At 36.8% G+C, this 25423-nt stretch overlaps 1 long non-coding RNA gene across 1 annotated transcript in view; it reads right to left on the reverse strand.

Moving 5' to 3' along the window:
- Nucleotides 1-25380, reverse strand: part of LOC134736463 (uncharacterized) — a 103245-nt gene extending 77865 nt beyond the window's left edge. The window contains exon 1 of the long non-coding RNA XR_010120476.1: nucleotides 25167-25380. This is a non-coding gene — a long non-coding RNA (uncharacterized lncRNA). The remainder of the gene's footprint in view (nucleotides 1-25166) is intronic.
- Between the last annotated feature and the right edge of the window lie 43 nt (nucleotides 25381-25423).

A 25423-nucleotide genomic window follows, 5' to 3' on the forward strand; every position in this document is an offset into this window, starting at 1 on the left:
GCATCATGAATGGTCTGTGTTTATATGTTTTGATGAATTTTAACTTTTTATAATAGAGTTTCCTATATTTTATGATAGTAAATGATAAAACAGACCAGTATCCACATATATTTTATGCATTCATCACATACCTTTTTCTTAATTTTTTCAATATTTCTACACTACATGGTTCATCTGTGAGTTTTTTCAAATTGTTGCAAATCTCAAAAATATTTTCCAATATATTTTTTAAAACAAGCCACATATAAGAGGACCCACACAATTCAAACCCATGTTGTTCAAGGGTCACCTATATAATGGTTTATTATAAAGAATTAGCTCATGCAATTATGGAAGCTGAGATGTTCCACAATGTGCCATCAGCAAGCTGGAGACCCAGAAAAAACGGTGGTGTAGTTCAAAGGCCAGAGAGCCGCTGGTGCAGATTCCAGTCCAAATTTGAAGGCCTGAAAACCAGGTGTATCAAGGGCAGGGGAAGGTTGATGTTCTGGCTCAACTAGTCTGGCAGAAAGCAAATTCAGCCTTTCTCTGCCTTTTTGTTCTATTCAACGCCTCAACAGATTGGATGATGTCCACCCACATTGGGGAGGGCCAGCTACTTTACTAGGTCTACCAATTTAAATGCTAATGTCTTCCAGAAACACTCTGACAAACACATCCCAAAATAATGTTTAAGTAGCTAGTTGAGCATCTTTTGGCCCAGTCAAGGTGACACATAAAATAACCATTACATGTTCTAATGGGAAAAGTGAACAACACACACACAAAAAAAATAGATGGGTAATGTAAGCAGAGAGATGTAAACTCTAAGAGAGAATCAAGTGGAAATGTTAAAAATAAAAACCACTGTAACAGATATGAAGAATGCCTTTAATAGGCTCAGCTGTAGACTGGACACAGCTGAGGAAAGCATTAGTGAGTTTCAAGATGTCAGTAGAAACTTCCCAAAATAAAATACAAAGAGAAAAAAGAATATTTTTTAAGAAGAAATCAATATTCAAAAAGTGTGAGACAATTACAATAGGTGTAATAAATACATAATGGCAATGCCAGGAGAAGAAAGACAGAAAAGGACAAAGGAAATATTTGAAGAGATAATGACCAAAATTTTTCAGAATTTAATGACAGGCACCAAACTACAGATCCAGGAAGTTCAGGGAATGCCAGCAGAATAGATACCAAAAAATCTATATCTAGACATATTTAAATTGCAGAAAATCAAAGATAAACAGAAAAACTTTGGAAGCAGCCAGAGAAAATAAACACCTTACCTAAAAAGGAACACGGACAATAACCACACTAGATTTCTCTTCAGAAACTGTGCACACAAGCAAGACAGTGGCATGAAATACTTAAAGTGTTGAAAGAATAAACCATCAACCTACAGTTTCACTTCCAAGAAAATTATTCTTTAAAAAGGAAGAGAAATAAAGACTTCTCTGGAAAAAAATTGAGGCAATATGTCACCAGAAGACCTGCCATGCAATAACAGTAAGCACAGTGGCATATGCCTGTGCTATTCAGGAGGCTGAGGTGGGAGGATTGCCTAAGCCTAGGAATTCAAGGCCAGCCTGGGCAACATAGTGAGACCCCCAAGTCTCTAAAATAATAACAAGAGTAACAAGTTATTCAGTGATTATAGTTTATTTGGTGATTATAGCTTGTAATTCAGTGATTATAGCCTATCCTGCTGGATCTGTTAATTTACCAGTAATTTAGAGATCCTGCAAGATAAGTCAAATGAATGACAGCAATATTATAAGGGATGAAAGGGAGGAATTGGATAGCTTCTGTTATAAAGCACTTGTATTATTCATGTACTGGTATGGTATTCATATTATTTGAAAGTAAACTTGGATTGGTTGTTAATGCAAGCTCTAGGGAAACCACCAAAATATTTTTTTAAAGAATACAATTTATATGCTTAGAGAGAAAATGGAATCATATAAAGTGCTCAATACCAGTGAAGAAACAGAGAATAAGGGCAGCAAATACAAAACAGTGAAAAATATGGTAGATATTAACACAACTATATAAATACTTTAAACACGAAGGGTTTAAATGCACAAATTAAAAGACAGAGACTGTTAGAATAAATTTTAAAAAGAACACCTAACTATATGTTGTCTATAAGAAACCCACTTTAAATATAAAGAAACACATAAATTAAAAGTAAAAGAATGGAAAAGATATACCGTGCTAACATGAATCAAATGACAGCTGATGTAGCTATATTAATTTCTTAAAACACTGACTTCAGAGCAAGGAAAAATATCAGGGATAAAAAGGAGCATTATATAATGATAAAAAGATCAATATTCTAAAAAGACACAACTGTTAATGTGTATAGGTCTAAAAACACAACATCAAAATATGTAAGGCAAAAACTAAAAGAACAACAAGGAGAAACAAATAAATCCACAACTACAGTGGAGACTTCACCACCTTTTTATCAGTAATTGACAGATCCAGCAGGCAGAAAATCAGTAAGGACATAGTTGAAGTAAAAAGCGCCATTAAGCAACTGCTTAATATCTAGTTGATATTCATGGAATACTTCATCTAACAACAGCAGAATACACATTCTTCTCAAGCTCATATGGAACATTCCCCAAAACAGACCACTTTTTGAGCCACAAAATATACCTTAACAAATGTAAACAATAGAAATCATACAAAGTATGCTCTCACACCACAATGAAATTAAACTATAAACAAGTAATAGAAAGATAACTGAAAAAAATCTCAGCATAATTGGACATTAAACAATACACTTCTAAATAACGTGAGTCAAAGAAGAAATCTCAAGAGAAATTAAAAATATTTTGAACTAAATAAAATAAAGATGCAACTTATCAGAACCTATGAAATGCAGCAAAACCAGTGCTTAGAGGGAAATTTATAGCATTGAAGAAATATATCAGAAAAAAGACAAAGATCTAAAATCAATAATCTAATCTAAGAAACTACAGAAATAAGAGCAATATAAGTCTAAAGCAAGCAGAAAAGAAGAAATAATAAAAATTACAACAGGCTGGACGCAGTGGCTCATGCCTGTAATCCCAGCACTTTGGGATGCTGAGGTGGGCAGATCACCTGAGGTCACGAGTTCAAGACCAGCCTAGCCAACATCGCAAAACCCCATCTCTACTAAAAATACAAAAATCAGCTGAGTGTGGTGGTGTATGCTTGTAATCCCAGCTACTCGGGAGGCTGAGGCAGGAGAGGAGGCAGAGGTTGCAGTGCAGCCTGGGCTAGAGCGAGACTCCATCTCAAAAATAAAAAAAAGAAAAAGAAAAAGAAAAATTACAACAGAAACCAATAAAATTGAAAATGGGAAATCAATAGAGAATATCAAACAAAAAAGCTGGGTCTTTGCAAAGATCAATAGAATTAATAAAGCTCTAGCCAGGCTAACCCAGAAAAAGAAAAGACAAAACACAAATTACTCATATCATAAATAAAAGAGGGGCCACCACTATTGATCTCATGGACATTAAAAGAATAATAACAGAATGTTATTAACAGCTAGATGCTTACAAATTTTATAACCTAGATGAAGTGGATCACTTCCTAGAAAGACATTTTGCAATCTACTGAAGCTCAAATAAGGAGAAACAGGTAATCTGAATAATCCTTATCTATTAAAGACATTGAATCAATAATTAATAACCTTCATAAATGGAAAGCATCATTCCCAGATGAGTTCACTGGTGACTTCTACCAAAAATTTGAGAAGAAAATACTAGTTTTTTACAATCTCTTCCAGAAAACAGAAGCAGAGGAAAAACTTCTTAGCTCATTCTATTAGGTCAGCATTACCCTAATACCAAAACTAGACAAAGATATTACAAGAAAGAAAAACCACAAACCGCTATCTTTCATAAACACAGATGTCAGAATCCTCAACACATCAAATCCAGTAATGTATAAAAATAACTGTACATCTTGACCAAATAAGATTTATTCCATGTATGCAAGACTGATTCAACATCTGAAAATAAATTAATGGGATTCATCATATCAATAGGCTAAAGAAGAAAAATATCAATAGATGCAGAAAAAGCATTTGGCCAAATCAAATGCTTAATCATAATAAAAATCTCAGTACACTAAGAATAGAGGAGAACTTCCTCAACTTGATAAAGAATAACTACAAGCTACTCAAGAAGCCAAGGCCAATTGCTTAAGTCCCTAGAGTTTGAGACCAGCCTGGGCAACATGGTTGCCACGGGTTCATGGGCAGGAGAGAGAGATAAATAAGTGGGGCACAGGAGATTTTTAGGGCAGCAAAATTATTCAGCATAATACCATCACAGAGAATACAAGCATCATACATTTGTCAAAACTCATAGAACTGTACAACACAAAAAGTGAACACTAATGTAAACTATGAATTTTGGTTAATAATCATATATGAATATTCTTCATCAATTTTAACAAAGTTATCACTTTACCCAAGGTGTTATTAACACAGGAAACCATGTATGGGGTGAGGGGAGGTGGGATATATGGGAACACTCTACATTTTCTACTCCATTTTTCTGTAAACCTAAAACTGCTCTAGAAAATAAAGTCTACAATTTTTTTAATTTGGTACAAATTCTATTATATATATTTACATATACAAATGTGTGTGTGTGTGCATATAAAATTGCTTTGTAAAGTTCGTGAAAGCAAACACGGTGTTTGATTTACCATTATAAATCAAGTACTCCACAGAATGCCCAGCACAAAGAGGTGTCACTGTCAGATAAATTAAAGGAACAATGCATAAAGGAACACAGGCTCTGAAAATACACACATACAGACACACACAATATCTGGTGGTGGGATAAACATAAATCCAAGATTTTACATAAGAAGTGAATTCAAAGAATCAGCATAAAGTATCTAAGACCTTTCCTGGGTAGATAAGGGTGGGGAGAATATACAAAGAGAACAATTTAAACAAAAGCACAGAGACAGGCAGGAGGGTATATTTGGGTCACAGCAAGAGGAGTAACTTCTGGAGACTTTGTTTGTATTTCTTTCTGAAACCAGTATAAAAGTTATTTCAGATACTTATTTCAGATATTAGAGTAGTAATGTTGACTGTTGATAAAATGTATTCTTAAATGGTAGGTTTTGCATATTTGCAACTCTATTCTACCATGAATGTTATGATTTTTGTTCTATGATTCTTTTTAATTCAACTTTACAATGGCTTTTGGCGAAAACCATTAAGGTTCTAATCTGAAGATCGCAGGTTTGAAACTTAAGGACCATGTTGACCAAATCAGCTTGCCTGTATTCCTTAACAAAAGACTCTCCCTTCTTCAAGAAATATTAAAAATGTGAATGTACAAATTAAGGTAAATCTAGCCTCAACACTAGAAAATGTGGTTCAAGTGGATGCCTTTCAGGTGGTCAGTTAGAAATGTCATGCTCTCATCTGAAAGGTAATACACTATCGCTACATGTGATACATATTCACATATTCAAGTTTTTCTTGTGCACCTATTACCAGACATGAATATTACATGAAAATAACTCCTATTGAGAATCATTAATACTATCTCTCATAAAAATTGTATTTTAACATCAAAATCCAAGAAAGTTAAAAAAAAGTCGTTCTAGTATAGAATTAACTTTTAAAAATTAACTTGCTTGTCCTCTCTTAAGAAAAACTGCTTGGGGGAAACAAAAACGTGTGGGAAAAAAATGATTGCTTCAATCAGAGTATTGCTTCTCATAAATAAAAGCAAGCAACTGGAGAAGCAAAATGTGTATTGCCAAAGTATGCACTTAAATATAGGTAAAAAAAAAAAAAAATTCAAAGACAGTAGGGACAATTCTTCATGAAACTCTAGTCAAGAAAATAAATCTCAATCTTCCACTCAAGTCATGGATTGTTCTCTATTTTCTCTTACAATCTCACACTCAATTAAAAAAAAATTTAGGCAATTTAAGAAAAATTTTTTTTGTCACTGAGGCTGGAGTGTAGTGGCACATTCACGGCTCACTGCAACCTCCGCCTCTAGGCTCAAGGGATCTTCCCATGTCAGCCTCCCAAGTAGCTAGAACTACAGATGCATGCCACCATGTGCGGCTAACTTTTTTTACATTTAGTAGAGATAAGGTCTTGCCATGTTGCCCAGGCTGGTCTCAAACTCCTGCGCTCATGTGATCCTGCTGCCTTGGCCTCCCAAAGTGGTGGGATTACAGGCATGAACCACTGTGCCTAGCCCTCATCAATGTTAAAAAGGAAAAAGTTGAGAGTGAAGATTTCCATATTCAATCTTCATTTAGTAACAGATTACACAATTGTAACCAGAAGCACAAAGTGTAGCTATGAAACAAGAGTAGCCAGGCTCATAAGAAACATCTAAAGAGTGGAGACCCCAGCAATCACTACTTACACAGCCAGTGATTTATAAGATTATCAGGTATTAGTCCCTCCTCACTTTATCCCTTGAGGATTTTTTTATTAAGCCAGTATTCCACATTTTACTTTTACATTGACCAAAAGTTTATAATCACAATGTAAAGCAATGTGAGGCTACTTTTCACCAATCACCCTGGCAAAGGTAAAGAAAAAATAATACCATGCTGTGAAAAGTTTAGAAAGTGAGCTCTCTTCTACACTGTGAGATGTAAATTGGTATAACCTATCAGAAGGAAGAAGTAGTGGTACTCAAAAAATAAAGAGGGCATAAAACTGTCAAAACTATCCACACCCTTTGCTCACATTCCACTTCTGGTAACTTATGCCTGGCAAGGGCTCTGGGAGTGAGGAGTTATTAGTCTTCAGGGCAATGGCAGAGTCTAGTGTAGACACAGCCCCACAGCATCAAATTCAGCAGCAAGCAGCGTATCTCTTTGAGTCCAACGTGCCATGTTATTAAAAAGGTTCATCTCTATATTGAACATGGATTACCTAAGCAATACATAATAATAAACATATGTGAAATCTTAAAGCATAACAATAAAAAGAACTTACTATGAACCAAGCACTGAACTTTACAATTTAGTGCTTGCAACAATCCTATGGGAAGTTATTAATATTTATTATGCCCATTTTCCTTAAAAGAAACTAAGATACAAGTCAACAAAATCAAGTAATGAAAACACAGATTAGTCTGACTCTGAAAGCCCTTCAACTTCATTACCACTCATGAAAACTATTTGTAATGAAAGGTTTGAAAGTTAGCAAGAGACTGAGAGATTGACACCAAATTGGTGAGATTTGCATTGTTTAAAGAAAAATTTCAGTCAAATTAAATTCAGTAGAGTTTATTAGAGCAAAAAACAATTTATAAGGCAGGCAGCCCTCAGAACCAGAAAAGGTAGAGTGAGCTACCAGCAACATGAGCAGTCAGTATTTATAGACAGAAAAAGGAAATAACACACAAACAGTTTCATTGGTTACAGCTCAACATCTGCCTTACTTAGGCAGGATGCCATCAGGCATTTGCCTTATACAGACATTGTCTGATGAACTATCAGCCTGTGATTGGCTGAGACTCAGCTGCTGTGATTATCTGAGACTTAGCTATTTGTTAGAAGAATATATGCTGTTTGGTTGTAGTTTGTTTACATACTAAGTTAAGTTGCAGCTCACTACATGCAGAGACAGCTTGAGGCCAAATTTAATTTAATAGCATGTTTGTTGTTGTTTTAGAAGTAGAAGAGTTGGTTTTGTTCGGTATTTACCTGAACATGACTGATTTTTCACTTATAAACAACCTTTGCTTTTGTAATTTAAAAAACATTGTTTTAAAACATTTAAACTTTACAGGCGAAGTAATAATTGAAAATGGGAGGAGTCAGTGAAGCAAGGAATGTATTCATCTGAGCAATAACTGGAAATGGGAGGAGTCAATGATACAGGGAATTTACTCACCTGAAATTAAGAAGGATGAGGACAGGGCTACTTAATTTTGGGCTTCTAACATAGAAGGAAAAAAAAAGTATTCTTAATTTTACTCTATAAAAACATGTTTGTGCTACCAACATCTCAATAAAAACTATATGTTCCAGCTCAGTTCCAAATGTAATTTCTAAACAGTAGGACAATATACACATCACCAAAAACCTTAACTAGGGATGAGAAGTATTCCACAAGCACAATTACCAAGCCATTTTATTTCACTTAAAAAATTTTTTTTTAATGGCCACCCCATTCAGAGGGAAACGAAGCCATTTTAGAGAGTGGAATTCTATGACTATGTGAATAAGAAGCACTCATAAGACCAAATGTACAACAAATGATAGTACACAAAATTTATGCAAGGAAAAGATATCCAAGAGAAAAACTGCTCTCTGCTTTTCCTTCAACCTAAATTTTTCTTTTCTTGTGTTTTACTTTATTGGATTTATTACAAAACACATGCTTATTTTAATATATCAAACTATACAGCAGAAAGAAAAGCTAATAAATCTTCATTCCCTCAAAATTCCATTCCCTGAGACAACCAAATCCTTGAACGGCCTTAATTCAGACAAATATTATGACTTCTTTCTTTTGCTTTTTATTTGTTTTGTTTTTAAACTAGTATTATGCAATACTCACTGCTTGGTAACTTGCTTTTTTGCTTTACTATTTGTAGTTCTAACTCACTTTTAAATTATCACTTTCCATATAATAAAGAAACCATAAATATATTCAACCAGTCCCATAAAGGTAAATTTAGTTTGTTTCTGGTCTTTTTGCTTTACAAACACTGCTGTAATAAGCATCTTTGTAAATATTAATATATCTGTACATATTAATATTTTCATTTCTATTGCAGGAGTTCCCCAAAGTGGTTTGCTGTAACAAACAATAAGCATGCTTTTATTTTAAGAGATTAACCATTTGCCTACACTTTCCACCAAAAAAGTTGTACCAATTGATGCTCAAATCAGCAATATTTGGAAGTGTCCATATCCTCAACATTATAAAGATTTTTTATTTTGCCAATCTGAAAAATAAAATGCTATCAAATGAAAATTAGTCATTTTAGTCTTTTATGACTCGTTAATGTATTTTTTATACATTTATTAGCCAGTTACTTTCCTTCTTCTACGAGTTGTCTATTCATACCCCAGAGCCATTTATCCTTTTGGTACTTTGTCCTTTTCTTCACAATATGTACTAGTTCTTTGCATACTAGAGATATAATATCTTGTCACATTATTATAAATATTTTATTAACCTTTCTTCTGACTTTAATTATGATGTTATTAGCTATATTACTTGGTTATACGTTTTATAAACCAATCAAAAATATATGGCATTGATTTTGGTGCAGTAAGCACATTATGGCACTGTTTGCTTTATGCATGAGATCACTGGAATCTTCATAGACTTTAGCTGCTGTCTATCATAAGCAAATAGAAGAGAGATTAGCTTCATTTTAAAATCAACTGATTATATCAATGATCTCTATTTTTAACATCACTTTAAAGAAAAATGTTGAACGAATTCCTATCATTTTATTATAAGAGGATGAGAGAAGAGGAGGAAGTTTAAGCAAAAGAATCTGATGTTCTTTTGCAACAGAGAATTTATGAGAAATGTCCCTTCCTTACAAGGATAATACACAGTAGAAATGCATATTATTAACATATATTAGTACACATATTACACACACATAGTAAAACTCAATTTTAACAGTAGATGCCCACAAGATGGTAGCTATGTGCGAGACACTGTTCTAAGCGCTTTCTATGAAGGATCACATTTAATTCTCTCAACAATCCTATGAGATATGCACCCTATTTGAAGATGCGGAAAGGAGTCTTTGAGAAATGAATTCAGTTACCCTTGTCACACAGCTACTATGAAATCTACTACACTATGTTATTTAGCAGAAAATTGTTGCAGTGTCAAAGCTTCCAAAAACACAGAAATACAAAATACTATTAGGTTGGTGCAAAAGTAATTGTAGGTTTTGCAATTAAAAGTAATTATATTATAAATGTATAGTTTTGCCAGATTTCTAACACATTTCCAAAATCTATATCTGACTTAAATATAAGTATCTTTGAAGGTTTTCTGTTTGTTTTCAGACAGGGTCTTGCTCTTTTGCCCAGGCTGGAATGCAGTGATGTGATCACAGATCACAGCTCAGTGCAGCCTCCACATCTTGGGCTCAAGCAATCCTCCCACCTCACCCTCCTGAGTAGCAGGGACCACAAGTGCACACACCACTATGCCCTGCTAATTTTTGTATTTTTTGTAGAGATAGGGTTTTGCCATATTGCCTAGGCTGGTCTCAAACTGCTGAGCTCAAGCAATCTGCCAGCCTCAGCCTACCAAAGTGTCGGGATTACAGGCATGGGACACCAAGCCCAGACCTTTTGAAGGTTTTTGAAGGTCAAAGTGACCTTAATACTGTCCCACAGGAGATCATGTTAGTAAATACCATCCAACCAAGCATTTTTATGATTAACAGCCATCAACTGAGCACCAGATGTGCTAGATCCTAGATGTGAGTAAGCAGATATAAAAATATCCAATTAGTAAAAATGCCCTCTAGAAATCCATTGTCCAGTTAGTTAGGGGAGAAACAGTAACTAAATAGTTCCAATAAGCTGTGTTAAATGCCATCACTGCAAAATGTACATGAAGTACTATAACACTATAGAAGACAGACTGACTGTCACCATCTGCAGAAGACAATGAATGCTGCTCAGAGGAGGAGTACTTGAACTTGTCTTGAAAGAAGATTTGCCAGGAAGAGAAAAATGAGAATGGCACAAATTAGCAGAGAGAAGACTTGTATGTACAGGTGGAAAAATGCAAAGGCAGACTGCATTTAAAGAAAGATTGAAAAAATAAGTATAGCATGGTCACAGGATCAGATGTTTCACAAAAATAAAGAGTAAAATGGTAAACTGTTTTGGGTCAAGATGGCAAAAGATATTCTATACAACCCCGTAAGATGTTTGGACTTTATCCTATTTATAATTGTTAATCATAAAAGGTTCTTAAACAGAGGAATGACATCATTATCTTTGTTTTGTACAGATAAATGGTAAGACCAGCTGTCTATTAAAAGACAAGGAAGAAACAAGGAGAAATTTTAAGCAGTTGTTCAAATGGCCCAAGTGAAAAATGATGAAGTCCAGAACCAAAGCAGTGGCATAGGGCTGGAGAGAGGATTGGATTCAATGGGCATTTGTGGAGTAGTATTGAAATGATTTGTACTTCATTCCATGAGACAGGGAGAAAGGTCTTATTAATGACTCAGATATCTAACTTGGGCAGACAATGATTACTAACAGATAAAAGCTGAAGCTGCTTCAAGAATCCACATAAATGCACATTAAGGTATTTACTCATCCCTGCAGAGTCCTCATCAATTTCTGGGCAAACCTAGAGCTTAAAATTAGTTTAGTGGAGGTTCTGCAAAACAGCATGTACTAGTTTTAATTGACACCTTCATCATAGTTCAAATCTCAGAGCATGGAGAATCTTTTTATTATTATTATTATACTTTAAGTTTTAGGGTACATGTGCAAAATGTGCAGGTTTGTTACATATGTACCCACGTGCCATGTTGGTGTGCTGCACCTATTAACTCGTCATTTAGCATTAGGTATATCTCCTAATGCTGTCCCTCCCCCCTCCCCCCACCCCACAACAGTCCCCGGAGTGTGATGTTCCCCTTCCTGTGTCCATGTGTTCTCATTGTTCAATTCCCACCTATGAGTGAGAACATGCGGTGTTTGGTTTTTTGTCCTTGTGATAGTTTACTGAGAATGATGGTTTCCAGTTTCATCCATGTCCCTACAAAGGACATGAACTCATCATTTTTTATGGCTGCATAGTATTCCATGGTGTATATGTGCCACATTTTCTTAATCCAGTCTATCGTTGTTGGACATTTGGGTTGGTTCCAAGTCTTTGCTATTGTGAATAGTGCCGCAATAAACATACGTGTGCATGTGTCTTTATAGCAGCATGATTTACAGTCCTTTGGGTATATACCCAGTAATGGGATAGCTGGGTCAAATGGTATTTCTAGTTCTAGATCCCTGAGGAATCGCCACAATGACTTCCACAATGGTTGAACTAGTTTACAGTCCTACCAACAGTGTAAAAGTGTTCCTATTTCTCCACATCCTCTCCAGCACCTGTTGTTTCCTAACTTTTTAATGATGGCCATTCTAACTGGTGTGAGATGGTATCTCACTGTGGTTTTGATTTGCATTTCTCTGATGGCCAGTGATGATGAGCATTTTTTCATATGTTTTTTGGCTGCATAAATGTCTTCTTTTGAGAAGTGTCTGTTCATGTCCTTTGCCCACTTTTTGATGGGGTTATTTGTTTTTTTCTTGTAAATTTGTTTGAGTTCATTGTAGATTCTGGATATTAGCCCTTTGTCAGATGAGTAGGTTGCGAAAATTTTCTCCCATTTTGTAGGTTGCCTGTTCACTCTGATGGTAGTTTCTTTTGCTGTGCAGAAGCTCTTTAGTTTAATTAGATCCCATTTCTCAATTTTGGCTTTTGTTGTCATTGCTTTTGGTGTTTTAGACATGAAGTCCTTGCCCATGACTGTGTCCTGAATGGTATTGCCTAGGTTTTCTTCTAGGGTTTTTATGGTTTTAGGTCTTACATGTAAGTCTTTAATCAATCTTGAATTAATTTTTGTATAAGGTGTAAGGAAGGGATCCAGTTTCAGCTTTCTACATATGGCTCGCCAGTTTTCCCAGCACTGTTTATTAAATAGGGAATCCTTATCCCATTTCTTGTTTTTGTCAGGTTTGTCAAAGATCAGATAGTTGTAGATATGCGACATTATTTCTGAGGGCTCTCTTCTGTTCCATTGACCTATGTCTCTGTTTTGGTACCAGTACCATGCTGTTTTGGTTACTGTAGCCTTGTAGTATAGTTTGAAGTCAGGTAGTGTGAAGCCTCCAGCTTTGTTCTTTTGGCTTAGGATTGACTTGGCGATGTGGGCTCTTTTTTGGCTCCATATGAACTTTAAAGTAGTTTTTTCCAATTCTGTGAAGAAAGTCATTGGTAGCTTGATGGGGATGGCATTGAATCTATAAATTACCTTGGGCAGGGCAGTATGGCCATTTTCACGATATTGATTCTTCCAACCCATGAGCATTGAATGTTCTTCCATTTGTTTGTATCCTCTTTTATTTCATTGAGCAGTGGTTTGTAGTTCTCCTTGAAGAGGTCCTTCACGTCCCTTGTAAGTTGGATTCCTAGGTATTTTATTCTCTTTGAAGCAATTGTGAATGGGAGTTCACTCATGATTTGGCTCTCTGTCTGTTATTGGTGTGCAAGAATGCTTGTGATTTTTGTACATTGATTTTGTATCCTGAGACTTTGCTGAAGTTGCTTATCAGCTTAAGGAGATTTTGGGCTGAGGCAATGGGGTTTTCTAGATATACAATCATGTCATCTGCAAACAGGGACAATTTGACTTCCTCTTTTCCTAATTGAATACCCTTTATTTCCTTCTCCTGCCTGATTGCCCTGGCCAGAACTTCCAACACTATGTTGAATAGGAGTGGTGAGAGAGGGCATCCCTGTCTTGTGCCAGTTTTCAAAGGGAATGCTTCCAGTTTTTGTCCATTCAGTATGATATTGGCTGTGGGTTTGTCATACATAGCTCTTATTACCTAATTATTAGCTCTAATAATTAGGTAATAATTAATTATTATTAATTATTATTACCTAATTATTAGCTCTCAATACCTAATTTATTGAGAGTTTTTAGCATGAAGCATTGTTGAATTTTGTCAAAGGCCTTTTCTGCATCTATTGAGATAATCATGTGGTTTTTCTCTTTGGTTCTGTTTATATGCTGGATTACATGTTGATTTTCGTATGTTGAACCAGCCTTGCATCCCAGGGATGAAGCCCTCTTGATCACGGTGGATGAGCTTTTTGATGTGCTGCTGGAATCGGTTTGCCAGTATTTTATTGAGGATTTTTGCATCAATGTTCATCAAGGATATTGGTCTGAAATTCTCTTTTTTGGTTGTGTCTCTGCCAGGCTTTGGTATCAGCATGATGCTGGCCTCATAAAATGTGTTACGGATGTTTCCCTCTTTTTCTATTGATTGGAGCATGGAGAATCTTTAAATTGGTTGAAATCTTACCAGTTGGGAGGAAACTCTGCAGAAGTGATTTTGCCAAGTGTATATACATTTTGAATGATAGACTGAACCCAAATTTCCCAACTCAGAGAGCAACTCGTTACACTGATTTTTCAAACATCTGAATAATTTCTGGCTGATCAGTTATACACATTGAGACAGACTTAGGTCTCCATGCAGACTTACGTGGACATCCTCACCAACCTAAATCATGCCATTTCATACCCCTTACACCCCATAGCAGCCTTTCAATCCAACAAGACTCTGCAAAATGAAGGATAGGGCTGCAAGGAAATTTTAATTATTGCTTATGCACCTGTTCTGTTGGATTCAGTAGACTAAGAAAGCACAGTTTTCCGGCATACCTGATGTTTAATAAAATTTAAAATTGCCAGCCAGGTATGGCACCACACTATAGTGCTATCTGCTCAGGAGACTGAGGCAGGAAGATCATTTAAGCCCAGGAGATGGAGACTGTAGTGAGCTATGATCGCAACACTGCACTCCATCCTGGGCAACAAAGTGAGAGCTTGTCTCTAAAAAAAAAATTAAAAATTAAAAAAAGAATTAATTGCCAAAACCTCAAAGAGAGGCTAAAAATCCCAAATCTCTTAAAGTGTCAAATTTTAAAGTGTTCACTTATCACTGAGTTAATATTTGCTATTATTTATCATATTTGGCAAGATGCTAAAGGATATGGTGTGGATGTTTGTCCCCTCCAAATTCCATGTTGAAATATAATCCCCAATGTTGGAGGTGGGGCCCAGGGGGAGGTATTTGGATCATGGGGGCAGATCCCTCATGAAGGGCTTAACACCATCCCCTTGGTGATGAGTGAGTTCTCACTCAGTGAGTTCATGGGAGATCTGGTTGTTTAAAAGAGTTTGGGACTTTCCCCTTCTCTCTCTTGCTCCCTCTCTCGCCATGTGATGTGCCTGTCTTTGCCGTCCAGCAAAATTGGAAGCTTCCTGAAGCCTTACCAGGAGCAGATGCCAACACTGTGCTTCCTGTACAGCCTGTAGAACCATGAGCCTGTAGAACCATGGGCCAACTAATAAACCTATTTTCTTTATAAATTGCCCAGTCTCAAATATTCCTGTATAGCAACACAAAAACTAACACACTAAATTACTTCAATGGAAAAACTATTACATTGAAAAAAGCAGCTCATTTTTTAAGGAGTACATTAAAAATATCTTCTATCAATATTTTCACATAGTACTAAGCAATTTGAATTAATTACCTAATCATACAATTTGATCCTTATGACTTGAGAGGAAGTAGGAATTATTATTCCCAGGCTGCAGATGAGGAAACTAAATGGCAGAACAATTCGGAATCATGCTCTTGAATCTAATTTTCACCACTTGCACTCTGGACATTCTTTGTATCCCTTCTTCAAGATCACAACACCTTCCTTTTCTGAGTATTTCATTTCAGTTGTGGAGAAAACCAAAACACAGCATTGAAATTCATTGTTTGATGTCAACATTTCATTGATATTTATAAAAGGCACACTTACACAACAAAGTGTTAATGCAGATGAGACTCTTACATAAGAGCTAGGCCTTTCCTTGCATTTTACAGAGAAACCTGAAACTCTCACCTGTATGCCATTCACAAACGGGTGGACACTGGGGTCAAAGATGTAATCAGTTTCTCTCCAGCTTCTATACCTATCATTAAAATAATTGGGTGACCTTCTTTTCTCGGGAGAGTTCCCCTACCAAATAGCAGCAACACCTCCACAGTAGCAATGGGTAGACACTCAAAGGCTGACCATTTTGAGTTGAACTTTTAACCATTAGGGCCCCTTTTTTTAAACAACCAAGATAGCTGATTTGACAAAAATATGCAGCATACATAAAACATAATTATAGCCATTTTCTATAACTATCATCTCAGAATTACAAATAGTGAGTAGAAAGGGAAGATAAATTGAAAAGCAATCTGATGATGTGATGACTAAAGCTGAGGTCAGAGCGATGTGAGGTCAAGAGCCAGGAAACACAGGCAGCCTCTAGGAGTGGAATAAGGTAAAGAAATGGATTCTCCTCTAGCGCCCCCAGAAGGAACATAGCCCAGCTGACCCATGGTGGACTTTTGGCCTCCAGAACTGCACCTAGTAAATCTGTATTGTTTTTAGTCCCGTCTACCATAAAAAGGTGATCTATTATACTTCAAAGTTAACTTGGAAAACAAGTATTACTATAGAATGTGATATATTTGCCCTCCTCCCCCCAAAATTTACATATCGAAATCCTTTAAGGATAGTATACGCACAGCAAACTATTTTTAGATACAATAGGATTTAGATACAATAGGATACTGAGCACCTTCTAAATCCATGAAGTATGATAAAGATACAATACTTTAAGTATCACTTTAGAATTAAATATGTAGCTTATTACATTCTAATTCTGTAAAAACTGGTAGTACTATATGGCACATCAGTCTCTATTATCCAAAACGCAAAATTAACAAGGAACTTAATTTTTAAATCACACTAAATCAAGTGTACTGTCTTGTAAACATTTTAAAAAGAAAAAGATATTACTCTGAAATTTCACTTGAAACTTTAGAAAACCAATCCAAATTTTATTTCACTTGGAACATCCATTCCATATAATGATAATGTGAGGATCTCTTTGGTTAAGCCTTGTGGTGACAGAGTTAATCACAATAAAAGGAACTCAAACAGTATCAAATAACAACGTGTTGTCTAGTTTTGTTTAACTTCAACATCCAGAGGGTTGAGTTAACTATACTTCCTGGTTCATGGCACATTATCATTATTTTCTTTCTTTATTCCTTTTTATCTCCATAGCCCACTCCCATGCTCTGGGTCCCACACAGACAGCCATTCTAATGTGTTTAAGGAGTATCTTTATGTAAGATGTACTTTATGTAAGTACTCTTACAAAATGTGCGCTGTGCTGGGCTAATGAATTTTAAACTCACATAAAGGATTTAATGTTTATGTACTTCACACTCTTATCTTTTCACCAAGCACTATATTCTTAAAATCTATTTGAGTTCCCTTTGTTTATTTAATCCTTTGCTTCTACAGCTACAGACAACTCCATGACGTTGCATGCGCCATTTTTCCTCTCCCCCAAGCAGTGCTCGCTCAGTTACCTCCCATTCCCCTCCACCACTAATAACAGAAGTAAACAACCTTGGACATGTCCTCTTGGGGACCTCTGGTACACATTTCTGTGTCCACCTGAAGGAATGGAATTGCTGGGTCACACAGTAGCTAACTAGTCAATTTGCTTAAGTAATGCCAGATTGCTTCCCAGAACAGCAGCCCTCATCTGTGCTTCCACCAGCACACACAAGGCCTCCTATTTATTCCCTCTTTCCCTCATTTGGCTTTGCTATTATACTTATTAGCTCCATAAGAATCAGGAACAAGTCTACCTCTGAACCTTGCTTTTCTTTCCTTTTCAGTAAAATAAGACTCTCTACTTCAACTACGTGATATGGTTGTTGTGAGACATGAATGCAAAGAAATAACGTGAGAGTATTTTTTAAAATATATAAATAGCTGCTTACAAAGGTAAGCAATTAGTGTTATTTTTGTTCTTATAATGAAAGTTTTTAACTATTATCCCCCCATCCCAGCCCCAAAAAGAAAGGAGATAAGTGAATGGGCCTAAAGCTTGGAAAATGAAACTTTCCCAAACATGGGGAAACTGAAACAGAATGGGGAAAATAATTTTTCTTGTTTACTCATCTATGCATTTATTTCATCAAATATTTTATTAAGAACTATGTACCTGGCCCTCTACTAGTCCCAAAATATAAAAAATTGTACAGCAAGTATGCACAAAGTTCACATCCAAACTTTCCATGTATGCACTGAATTTTGTAATTACTTCCATGATGTAATTACTTCAACGATGATAACTTCTAGTATCACAGAAGAACACCTCCTATTTATTGAGCATCTACTATATCAGCACATCATATAGCTTCTCTCAAATACTTAGAACAATCCCACAAGGTGGATGTGATTACTTTAATTCTTCATATAAAAAAAAACAGACACAGTTAGGTGATTTGTCAAGTCAAGCAATTAAATTGTACAGCCAGAAAACCCCAGCTCATTAAAGTCCAGGATTCTCCTTTCCACTCCATCTAATTTCTGCCTAAAGATAGGTTCAAAGACATTTGTAGCAGAGGCAGACATAAGGATATGAACAAAATGTCACAGAAAGTACAAAGGTGCACACAAGTTTCAATAGTAAACACTACCATTTTTTTAATATTCATCATGTACCAAGTGCTCTATGTGCATTAGTTATAATCCTTATACAAATATTGTAAAGGAGCGGCTTCATCTCCATTTTAAAGATGTGGAAGCTGAGATTCAGTTTACCAAGGTCACGCAGTTGCTACACCAGTAAAATTCAGACTAAAACATAGCTCTTCCTAACTCTAAAACCATGGTTTTGTTTTTGTTTTTTTTTCTTTTTTACCATAAATGGGTACTTCCTATTTGAGAGTGATAGAAATTTTCTAAAATTAGTCCGTGGTGGTGGTTGTACAACTCTGTAAATAAACAAAATTCACTGAATTGAGCACTTTAGATGGGTGAATTCTATGGTATATAAATTATATCACAACAAAACTGTTTTTAAAAACTTGTTTTCCTTCTGTAACTATATTTTCTTTTACAAGCTTGTAAAGTCTTATTTAACATCAACGTCTTTTTTCAATATTCACATTTCATCAATAGTTACAATTGCATTTTAAAAATTCTCAGATTAAGTAAACACCAAAGGAACAATTTCCCCAATGGGTTTTCCTCTACCCTACCATTCTGATCTAAAATCTTTCATTCCCTAGAGATGTGAGGTAAGATATGAATATTTTCATATAGAGTTAAGTACATACTAACCTTGGATCCTGCAATTTCAGTCTTAAGCACTTACATACTGCCCCTCTCCCAAGCAAAAGAAAGGGAAAGGATTTTTGTACAAAAATATTCTTAGCATCTTTTTGTCATAGTCAAAAGTTGAAAACAGCTCAAATGTCTGGTGAATGGACAAACTTTAGCATGTTCATACAATGAAATACTACTTGGCAATAAAAAGGAATAATCTACTAATACCTAAAACAACATGGATTAATATCAAAAACATTATGCTCAGAGAAAGAAGCTAGACACAAAAATGTATATATAGGCAAAACTCATCTATAGTGAAAGAGATCAGAATAGCAGTCTCCTGGAGGGTTGCGAATTTAACTGTAAAAGAACTCAAGTAAACTTCTCAGCTTGGTAAAAATATTCTATTGTGATAGGGTTTGATAACTGTCAAAATTCAACAAATTGTACACTTAAATGTAGTGAGTTTCATTGTATGTGAATTATACCTCAATAAAGGTGATAATTAGACACGTACACATACCAACACATACACAAGCATAACTCGACATCCTTAGAAACAGGGTCTTAAAAATCATAATCCCTCATCCTAACATCAAATAAGCCAGTTACAGACCTCAGTTCTCTCATATCTAATCGAGATATTTAAGGATCTACTTGGTATTTATTTTGTTCTCAGTGGAAAAAGAGAGACCTAATCAACTATTCTCAGTGCAAGAGCCCTTTCTCTACTTAAAAGTTCATTGAAACAGTCTGCTAAACTATGACATTTTGAAAAGTAAGAACCAGTTATTTATCTGTGCATCCCCATGTGTGCCTGATACCTGGTGTCATATAAATTTGAAAAAAAAAAAAAAAAAACCATTCATCCAACTAAAAATGAAATCTGTGCATCTCACTGTACGTAAGTGGTGTGCTTACCAATTCTATGCTTCTCTTTCCAACTCCATATTCATCGCCTGTTGGGAACTTGAAATCAGCCATAGTAGAGGTAGGAATCGGCAAATGCTACAAATCAGGGCGTTTTTTCTTTTAGGGACATTTTACCAGCGTAACACTGATAATATCTCAACTTTTTAAAAAAAGAAAGAAAACCTCAAGGACCCACAGAGGCCAGGCAGTTATTCTCAATTGTTCTCCACCTACTACGGGAAATGTTTCTGTTCTTCTACACCCAAGTCCTTGTGTTTTGGTGAGTGTTCAATTACCAGCCCAAACTCACTGAGATGTCATCTTGCCACTTCCTGTTGGAACTAACAAATGTTTGTTGTCTAAGATGCCATCAATCGTAGGGAGCACAATTGCTTTAAAATCAGATTTTCAGGGAAAAAGAAATCATTTTTTAAAAACAATAAATGTAAAAGTTCCCAACATTTGGAAAAGTATTCTAACATTAGGAATACGAATGTGAGGAGAAAAAGTGTTTCCTAGAAACAAGGAAATGTATCACTTATTACTAATTGTCTATAACTCTTTTAGCATTTAAATTTCTTTAAATTGTAGACTGTTATAGTTGGAATAAACCCTAGAAATACTTTATTCCAACCCTCTCCTTCGTCTAGTGAAGAAATGGAAGCTCAGGAAGTGATACGTTTCTGAGATTACAGAACTAGTTAGTTGGAGAATGGGGACTTCATTCCTTGACTCCTGGTTTCACTATCATTGGTCTCTCCATCAATTACCAAAGGTTCCAATTCAATTTCAGGTTACCAAATTACAACTTGTATAGTCTTCCTGAAGGTCAATTTCATCATGTATAAAATGCCAGGGGTGGTGGGTAACAATACTTACCCTCTAGTTTATTGTGAAGTACATAGCATCTACTGTGAGAGGCATAATAAATCATGGTTGTTATTATTACTAGATAATGCAGTTATATTTTCAAGATGCATATGTCTTCACTATCTTGGATTATATACTTCTTTTTACTTAACAGTAAACCCCATACTTTCACTGTGTACCTAAGAGTGCCTTTTACATGATAGGAGCTCAAAAGTACATGTTGTTTAAATAAAGGAACTTGCTACTAAATCTGAATGTCAGGTCCTTATCATTTTTAGATTCTTAACTTAACAAACATTAATTGGAGTTAATGTGTATCAAGCCCTATGTTTGATGCTAATGAGCAACACTGCAGTCACATAGCTGCTTTTTGCCAGATTCCCTATAAAGCATCATGACATGAAAAAAGTGGGGAAAGAGAAGCCCTACACTTGTAGAGCATATCCTTAGCATGAAGCCTCGGCATCCCCCAGAGAAACAGCACAGCCCAGAAATGAAGCTAGATGACATAATAGCTACCAATAAATCACCACAGTTATCTTCAAAACACATAGGAAAATAGCCTTTCCAGTTTAGCAACACATAGTTCTTAATTCAACAATGGCATCCAAATTAACTTCAGTTCTGGCATTCAAATTAACTTCAGTTCTGGCATTCAAATTAACTTCCCCTATCAAGCCAGGTCCAAAATATATGTTAGGGCCAATTTTTCATTACTTCCCTTCTGTTAACGTCATCAGAAAATGACAGTACCAAAGCATCATCTGATCAAAAAAACACCAAAATAATTTATTTCATATTTTAAAGCTCTAGCTCCAAACACTAGATCATTTAGCCTCAGGTTATTAATATACATCAAATACTAGAAGCAGTTTATTCTGGGAAAAATACTACCATCTACTCAGAACTGAACACATAACTTTCATCTGATTGCTTTCTTCTTGTCCATCACACCACATGACACTTGGTAATTAATCCATATAAGACCATCCTAAGAGAGAAAATTCAGGAGTAATTTCCATAAAACATCAACAAATTACTTCTATTTTGGTACCACTGATCTCACTCCCATAGTCAAACAGGAATCTGATCAACTCCTGGAAAAATCTATGTCTTTTTGAATGGACAAACCCTTTGGAGAATTTTGTTTGTCCACCTTCAAGCATGCTGAGACAAGTGTCCGGGATGTATTTCAACCATGCATGTAGATTTTGGAAATGTTACCACATCTTTTAGAGTCTAATCAGGAAAAAAGATGCATGGTCTTCAAATAAATACTGTACTTAATGCTAAAAGATTTTTTTTTTTTTTTTTTTTGAGACAGGGCCTCACTCCACTGCACTCTACCGTGTCACCCAGGCTGGAGTGCAGTGGCATGACTATCACTTACTGCGGCCTCAACCTCCCAGGCCCAAGTGATCCTTCCACCTCAACCTCCAGAGTAGCTGGGACTATAGGCACTTGCCCCAGTGCCCTACCAATTTTTTCATTTTCTGTAGACACAGGGTCTCGCTATGTTGCCAGGGCTGGTCTCGAAATCCTGGGCTCAAGTGATCCTCCCATCTCGACCTCCCAAAATTCTGGGATTATAGGCATAAACCACCATGCCTACTCTAACAGAACTTTCAAATTATAACTAATAACAGCTGAGCTTCTAGTACTTAAAACACATGTCTAGGAGAAGGTAGACTATATTAAAACAACTTTTAAAATTGTATCATGGATAGAAGGCAATTGAAAATTTTTAAGCTATTTTCACATGTCAACAAAGGATGAAAATGAAAAATTGCAATTAAGTGGCCCTATTGTTCCAAGTACCTCAACATTAACCCAGCATCTGACTGGCATTCACATTTGCAAGATCTAAGGATATAGTTAGGTGAACAACAGCCCAGTCAATACATACAGGGAAAAGTTACTTCAGATCTGATTAGATTTTTAGTAACCTTGATCTTTCTAGAAGGATAAACTTTAATAATGTGAGTTTGGGGAAGTTGTATCAAGGCTAAACATTCCAATTAAAAATCATTTTGTGTTCTAACTCAATCAATCTTGTGTAAAAGTTTCAGATAGTTGGACTCGTCAGTTTCAGGTATTTACTTCATTCAAAAAGGTAAAAATGCCATTTATATAGGCTAGAATATTATATAATCTCCAATTTGGATTATACAGATTCCCTATAATTACAATAACACATTCTACAAAAATATACAGACATTTTGTGCATAAAAATGAATAACTTTAAATAAAGAAGTAACTAATTGGAGATTAACCTGGGAAAAACTGCTGAGAGTCCATAACAATTATATTCTTCTCAGTTATCAACATATTATTCTAGAGTTAGGCACACTTACTTTCTTTAAACTCATGAACACTGTAAAAAGAAAAAAAAATTAAGTACTGAAAAAAAGAAAACCACAGATATACATACACTAATACAAAGACCACCACAAAAACACTAACAGATTCAGAATCCACACTGTTTCCTTGGATTCCAAAACACACCATTGGCCTTTACATTGTCTGAAGGATCTTGAGCTACAATATCTGCTATGGAGCCTAACACATCACTGTGTAGATTATGAAACATATTTATTTATGTCTTAACAAAAAGAACACTGAGAGCCATCATAAATAACAATTTAACTACAGTCCAAATTCAAAACTCATTTATCCTCCACTGATTTGAGAACTAAGAGAAGTTTGCCCTCCAGATATTAGTAGCAGATCTGGAGATATTCAAAGGATTGTTTTGCTTCAGTCAGTTTTTGTTTCAGAACTGTGGTTTTAACTTTACATTCACTTTCAATACAGAAATTTGCTTCCTTAAACATGCACCGGTTTGAGCCCAGGTCAGCAGATTATAAGGCTGCCTGAACTGCTAAAGCAGCAATCTGTGTCCAATCTGAGACTGCCTCCCTATAAAGCCTACCTGCCCTGACCTACCCTCCTGGAATGAAGTCTGGTGTAACCCCAGGATGACTCTTCTATGCTTTTACTAATGAGAGAAAGTGACCTCTTCCAAAATTAGACAACCCACACTCTCAAGCAAGCAAAATATCAGAATCTAGGTAGCAATCAAAACCACCAGTTGACTTGGTCGAAACTTCAGGGTCTTCTTTTGAAGACTTCTCATTGATTCCCTGAGGATTTTTAGAGATAACAACTAAAGGAAAAACATGACATGGGCAAGATTTGTGCTTCAAGGGCAATTCTACATAACTTAAAACTCAGTGAACTGTTGTTTTCAAGACGATTCAAAAGTGTCTCACTTTTAAAACACGTAGTACTTATTCTTTTGCGAAAATAGGTAATGCGAGCCCACAATTTAAAAAAAAAACAAACCAAAGTCCTAAAAGGTATGTGAAAGGTAAGTCTCCTTCCTCATCCTCTCATTTGTCTCCCCAACCCCCCTTCCCGGGACGACTACTCTTTCTCAGAAACCCTTCCCTAGCCATTCTATGCACATGCAAACATAAGCGAGTGTTTTAAACCAATTATGCCACATTATACACACCGTGGCAGCACCAAAATTGCTATTAAACGCCTCTGGGCGTAAAGGTGGCAATCTGCTGAGGGGTGTGGGGTGGGAAGAAGGAGACTATCTTGATGCAGCGGTTTTGCTCGTCAGGTGATTTCTACTTCGTGTTTTTGTTTGCATGCCTTTACAAGGCTCTCGGAGATCCAAGAGAGGGTAAACCCACCAAAGCCACCCCCTGGCACTGCCACGATAGCCACCCTGCTCTGCACGTTTCTGTCTCAATCTATAAAGTATATTCTATACTTTCACGGAGTTAAATCGACTCACTTTCAAGAAAGAAAAGAAAACAAAACAAGCAACAACAACAACAAAAAAACGCCTAACTCTGAAGGTAACTTTCAGAGCCAGGTGATTTACAAACCAGGTGATTTCCTCCCCGCCAAACGTGCAGCCTCTACAGCCTGTTTCAGTCGTGTCCTTAGGAAGGGTTCAGCCTGACACAGAGTTGGAGGGGCGAGCCAGGAACAGAGAAGCCCCAAGACGAGAGACCGAGGTGAGGGCGTCCCGAGCTCGGGGCCCGCTTTTCTTTTTCCAGGCGAATGTTTCCAAGCAGAAGCCCCAAGTCCTCGGGCCCCCCTCTCTCCTGGGGATGCTCCAGCACTGGGACCGAATTCGAGCTCTCGCCTCTGTCCCGGGCCGCAACTTCCAGGCGCAACTGGACCCCCACGATCCGCAGGAACCGGGTCCCCTCCGCTCGCCCTCCCGGAGCCTCGCGGCGCCGCCTGGCACCCCCACGAGGGCAGGACTCCAGGGAGTCTCCAGGACTCCTGAGGCCCCCCGGCCCGGGCCTCCCGCCCGCCCGGGTCCCCGCGTGCCCCTGGGTGAAGGCAGCCACAGGTAGGGGGGCGGCGCGGCGCTCACCTGGGCAGGAGCGGAGTCCTCGGTGCCCGCGGGACAGGAGGAGGAGGAGGAGGCCATGTTGTGGGGCTGCTGCTGCTGCTGCTCCTTCCAGGAACTCTAGTCTCTCCTCCCCGTCTCGCTCCTCCGGCCTCCAAACGTGGGACTTCTTGGGAAAAAGTTCGGCCGCGGCTCTGGAACACCAAGCGCGGCCCCGCGACGCCCGCCCAGCGCGGCGTCTCCTCCTCCTGCTGTGTCCGCTGCGACCGCCAGGTGCCCGC

The sequence above is a fragment of the Symphalangus syndactylus genome, chromosome 4 (assembly GCF_028878055.3).
Source record: "Symphalangus syndactylus isolate Jambi chromosome 4, NHGRI_mSymSyn1-v2.1_pri, whole genome shotgun sequence".
Classification (NCBI taxonomy): Eukaryota; Metazoa; Chordata; class Mammalia; order Primates; family Hylobatidae; genus Symphalangus; species Symphalangus syndactylus.